This window comes from Tupaia chinensis, unplaced genomic scaffold (assembly GCF_000334495.1).
Source record: "Tupaia chinensis unplaced genomic scaffold, TupChi_1.0 Scaffold000248_2, whole genome shotgun sequence".
NCBI classification, from domain to species: domain Eukaryota; kingdom Metazoa; phylum Chordata; class Mammalia; order Scandentia; family Tupaiidae; genus Tupaia; species Tupaia belangeri.
Window position 1 is genome coordinate 1,866,846 of NW_006159727.1, and position 5,810 is coordinate 1,872,655.

The following is a 5,810-nucleotide window of genomic DNA, read 5'->3' on the forward strand; positions in this document are numbered from 1 at the left end:
CATACTCAGGGAGGTCTCCAAACACAAACTGGGAACCTTCCTATGTGGGTCTGCCTCATAGATTGTCATATGTTACAGCTACACCACTATCCAGCCCCCAAGACAGAGTGTTTTAAAGGAGAGGCAAAGAGGAGAAGAAAAGAGAGAGTCCTTTAGTATGACAAAGGCTTAGGAGTTATGCCAGGAGACGGGCAGCTATGCAGTCATTGGTGAGAAAAGACAATACACAGAAATCCTGTCAATCATTCTAATTATGATTAGCATTCCTTCTCTGCAGACCAAGGGGAGACAAGTCAGTAATGACAACTCCTGGAAAGGGTGCTGGGAGCATTCTCTACAGGGAGGGGTAACTGGCTAACAGAAGCTTGAGTGTGACTCTTACCCTTCTCAAAGTTCGTGCCATCACATAGTGACATCCCAGGGCTAAAATGCATAAGGGGAGGAGTTCTAAATGTGAGATTTTTAATGTTTGGAGGGAGAAAAGAGGGGTGTGGGGACAGAATATTCCTCTAGAATCTTATTTGTGCTGCTTGTACAGGTTGACCTGGGCCTGGGAGTGCTGATGTTGGGGTTTGGGCTTTCTGCTTGTCTACAAAAGGGCCAGATCCCAGCTCCAGTCATTGTTGGTCTCCAGGGCTACTCAAGCTCTGGTTCTTGCAGACGCTATTTGGAGCAGCTCCCAAGCCATTAAACCCTTCCTCCTGGGGAACTCCACAGCTGTCAGAAAGGAGGAGAGGGGGTGGAACAGCCAGTTCAGATTCACTTCAAACCAGAAGTGGAACAATCCCTGTTACATTATTAATCCCTGGAGCCATGTAAAGTTTCATCTGTTTTCTCTCAACGATTTTTTACAAGCTACATTTTCCAAAGCTGCAAAACCTACAACCAAACAGTATCTTTCACACATGCATGAAAATCCTGAGGTTATTTCTGCAGGGCTGAGAGCAGGCGGCATGGGTTCCAGTCTTGCTTTTGACACAACAAGCCAGCTGTGTGACAAAGGAGGAGTCATTTTTTTTTTCCTCTCTGGGTCTTAATGTCTATATTGGTTAAATATTGCATGAAAAAATACCCACGGTCTCGGTAGTATACAATAATAACAATTAGTACCACAGATCTGGAGGATGACTGGGGTTTGGCTGATCTAGTCTGGACTCAGCTTAGCAATGGCTCTTCAGGATGTAGTGACTCTGTTTCCTATCATAGGACTAGGGCTTAGCTGGACCATCTATGCTCCACATGTCTCTCCCTTTCTTTGGACCAGCAGGCTAGGCAGGTGTTAATAGTTTGAATGTTTTGTCCCCTCCCAAATTTATATGTTGGAAACTTAGTTCCCAAAGCAATAGTGTTGGGAGGTGTTTAGGCTATGAGGGCTCTGTTCACTATGAAAAGGGCTTGTGGAAGTGGATTCACTCTTTTGCTTTTCCACCCTATGAGAACTCAGAATTCATCCAGTTTTGCCCTTCAACTTTCCATCATATGAGCATGCAGCAAAAGGCCCACACCAAAGGTTGGCACTTTGATCCTGGACCTCCTGGCCTTCAGAACTGTGGAGAAATAAATTTCTGTTCTTTATAAATTACCCAGTCATAAGCATTCTGTTATAGCAACACAAATGGACTAAGAAGACATGTTCTTCTCATGCAACAGTAGAGGCTTCAGGAGGAAGTAGAAATATGTGAAACCTCTAAAGGTCTCAGAACTAGCTCAGAACTAGATTAAATTCCATTCCAATGTCCAAAGCAAGTCACTTGGCTACACTTCAAATGGAAGAGCTGGGACATATATTTCATCTATGATATGCCATAACCAGAGTATGGCTGTATGGAGTGAAGCATCGGGACCTTTCATTTAACACCTCATACTCTGATCACCTATAACTTGCCATCTTCAGATCAGTTGGTTGTTTGGGTCCCTCACAGTCTAAACATTCTGTAAGTCTAAATAATGACATTGAAACAGAAGAGTATGCGAGGGTGTCAACCAGTGAAAGTAAGCAAGGTATAAGTCTGGTCTGTCTTAATAAAAATTTCTCTGAACATATGAGCAAATTACAACCAGGTATGGAGACGTGGTTCTTGAAATCTGTCCACCACACCTGAATTGGGCAACTGATTTTCACAAGTTCAGCATATGTGAACATCTATATAAAAATGCAGGAGGGCTCTGCTCCAAATTCCCACACCTGTCCTTGCCTAATGCCAATAAGGTGAGTTAAGCTTCAGCAGAGCTGGAGGTCTGGGCACCTCCCAATGTGTATGTGTTTTCTGCTTTGGAGGCAAAAGAAGCAGCTTCCTGCCAGAGAATATGCAATTAAAAAAAAAAAAACAAATTATATCAGCAGGACTTGCTTTGCTGGAAGTGTGAACTTGATAGAAATCAGAAATGCAAATGGTATTCAAGTGCGGTTAAAACTTCCGCTTTCCAAAAGGGGGAAAAATTAATTGCTTTTATACTTACCGTAGTGATAAGCCAGAGGCACAAGCTAAACACAAGGAACAGCATCCAGAAACCTTCCAAAAGGAGGAGGGAAGGGAGGCAATAAATCTCCCCTAGAAAGCCTCACGTTCCTCACTGCAGATGTGTGCAGCATGTAATTTTTTTTAGCTGTGTGGTTCAGGGACCTGCCAAGAGTTTCAGCTTCAACTGACTTTGGCGAAGAAGGCTTGGAAAGGAGATGTTTGGGAAAATACTCATAAATGATAAAAGAAAAGCTTAAGCAGAGGGTAGGTAACCAGAACCCTTTATTTGCTGGGGGAAATGTGTTAGTTTATGCATTTTTATTGCAGGGACATCTGTAGCTTCTCACCTTATGGAACATGTATGCATGCAAAAATGCCCCTCAAGCCTCAAATCACGTCTTTCTTTTTTAGAGGGTGGCCCTGCTAGGAATGCCCAGGGTGTACGGATTTGCTGGTTTTCCATGAATGGAGTGACTATTTGTTCTCATTTTCATGGGAAATTTCAGTCCCAGTTAATTTCTGTTGCTCTAGTATCTTATCTAATCAACAACTCCATTCACTCTCAAACGTATCTCATTGGGGGACCAGCAGTTAGCGTAATGGCTATGTCGCTGGATGCCCATGTAGTCGACCGCGGTTCAAGTCCCGGACCCAGTGGCTTAAAGCTCATGCAGGGGGTCCGTGCGTGCATGCCTAAGATCCCGAGAGGAAAATGGAGGAGAAGGGATTGCAGCGTGGTCATCCCCCCTGGGGGGCGATTTCTCGCTTTCTGTCTCTCTGTGTCTCTCTGTCTGGTGAGTGCATGCGCCCTATAGAAAAATAAATAAAAATAAATAAATAAAAAGTATCTCATTGGTATAGTAACTTTGGAAAATTGTTTGCAAGTATCTACTAAAACTGAGTGTATTAGGGGATTCAATAAAGTTTTTTAAAAATGGAATTCATGTACAGGTTTATCTAGCTGCAAAAAGTATTTAAATTTATGTAGTATTTTCATGACACACATTTTTCTATAAACTGCTTAAAGATCCCCTTGTACACATACCTCTTTTGTGTATATGCGTGTGTGCTTGAGGATTCATGTTCTCACCACAGAGAGAGACAGAGAAAGAGGGAGAGGAGAAAGCATCCCCCATGGGGAATGATGATGCTGCAATCCTTTCTTCTCCCTTTCTCCCTCCCTCCAGGATTTTGGGCACACATGCACCTGGTATATTTCTCAAGCTGCTGAGTCTGGGAGTGAATTAAATGGTTGGCCATGTGGAATCCAGCTGCTTTAACCACTAGGCCATGGAGTCACCCTACAGATCCCCCTTGATCCACCAATTCCACTCCCAGGTACCTACCAAACAGAAATGCATGCATATGTTCTCTAAAAAGACACAAAAGAGAATAGTTCAAATACTGAAAAGATGGAAACAACTCAAATATGTCTCAACAGGAGAATATAGAAAGTGTGGTATATTCACACAACAGAACACTCTACAGCAATGGGAATGAATAAAGTACAATTAAATGAAACAATACAGATGAATATCACAACCATAATATTGAGTGAAAGAAATCAGGTGCAAAAGAGGGGAACCAGCATTTAGCGTAATGGCTATGTCACTGGACTCCCACGTAGTCGACCGCGGTTCGTGTCCCGGACCCGGTGGCTTAAAACTCACGCCGGGCGCGTGTGCGTGCATGCCCAAGATCCCGAGAGGAGAATGGAGGAGAAGGGATTGCGGTGTGGCCATCCCCCCCTGGGGGTGTCTCTCTGTCTCTCTCTGTCTGTCTGGCGAGTGCATGCGCCCTACAGTGAAAATCTCTCCAAAAAAAAAATAATAAAAATAAAAATAAAAAAAATAAAAATAAAAAAAAGAAATCAGGTGCAAAAGACTACATACTACACAATTCCATTTACGTAGAGTTCAAAACCAGGTAAACTAAATCTATGCTGTTCACAGCTGGGTAAAAGCAGTAAAAAAGTAAATCCGAGAGGGCTTCTAGGGTGCTGGTCATGTTATTTCTTGGTCTGAGTATTGGTAGAACAGATTTATTGAGTGGGTAAAAATTCATCCAACCATATACCTGTGCCCCATGCACTTTTTCTGTGTGTCTATCTCAACCCGGTAAGAGAATAAGATAATATGACCACCTACCTATGACTCACACACTGCTCCTCAATTTCGGTGTCTCCATTTTTCTTCCAGTATCCTTGTGTCTGCTTGTGTGTGATATCTGTACCACTATTTGGGTAGGAGGAGGAGCCTCAGTTCCCTACCCCACTGTGCATATTTTTTCCTATCTTAGAAAGTTCCCACAGAGCCAGTGACCCAGCCAGACAGATTCCAGACCAAGGTTGAAACAATGGTTGACCTCAACCAGCTAATGGAAAATGAAATATTCATAGGTTTTGCTTCCTATACAACAATTAGTCTTTCAAAAATGATGTTGATGAGCACTGCAACTGCATTCTATAGAATCACGAGAAAGGTTTTTGCCAACCCAGAAGACTGTGCAAGCTTTGGCAAAGGAGAAAATGCCAAGAAGTATCCTTGAACAGATGACAGAGCGGAATGTGTTCGAAGAGCCCACCTGAATGACCTTGAAAGTATTGGTCCATTTCTTGGTATCGGCCTTCTGTATTCCTTGAGTGGTCCAGATCTCTCTACAGCTATCCTGCACTTCAGACTCTTTGTTGGAGCACAGATCTACCACACAATTGCATATTTGGCACCCCTTCCCGCGCCCCCCCCCCCACCCAAAAAAAGGTTTTTTTTTTTTTTTAAATTGGGTATGGAGTTACTTTTTCAATGGCCTACATGTTGCGGAAGAATAGATATACCTATGAGGAGAATCATCCAATTGGCTTATAAAAATTTAGTGCTTCAAGTTGATAATGAGTATATTCATAGATGTTAGGTGGGAAGGAAGCAGACATACGAAGACCTGAGGAAAACCCATTTTTGAATGTAGGTGTCACTAGTGTGTATTCTTTATTCTAGTTTTGGATCTGCACTACAAATTTGACATACAAATTCACAAGTCTCTGGTTTTATTCCTTAAGTACTTTTATAAATTTTGACTATGTTATAATTTGTAACATTCCTTTAATCTATAGAAAGAGTGATTATATGTAGGAGAAACTATATTTCTGTACTGTTAAAATGGGTATATGAAATAAAGAAGTAAAAGAAAAGAAAAAAAGAATAGCTTTGTTAGCAGCTTCCAGTGGTACTGTCTCACGTCTCCTAGTCTGGACTTGGTGGAAACTACATTCAGCTCTTTTGGATTTATAGATGTTTACATCTTTTTTTTTTCTTCTTTTCTTAGAGAGGTTTTTGCTATAGGGTGCGTGCG

At 42.1% G+C, this 5,810-nt stretch overlaps 1 pseudogene; it reads left to right on the forward strand.

Moving 5' to 3' along the window:
• Window positions 1-4,805: 4,805 nt before the first annotated feature.
• Window positions 4,806-5,326, forward strand: LOC102472522 (microsomal glutathione S-transferase 1-like; annotated as a pseudogene).
• The last annotated feature ends 484 nt before the right edge of the window (window positions 5,327-5,810 follow it).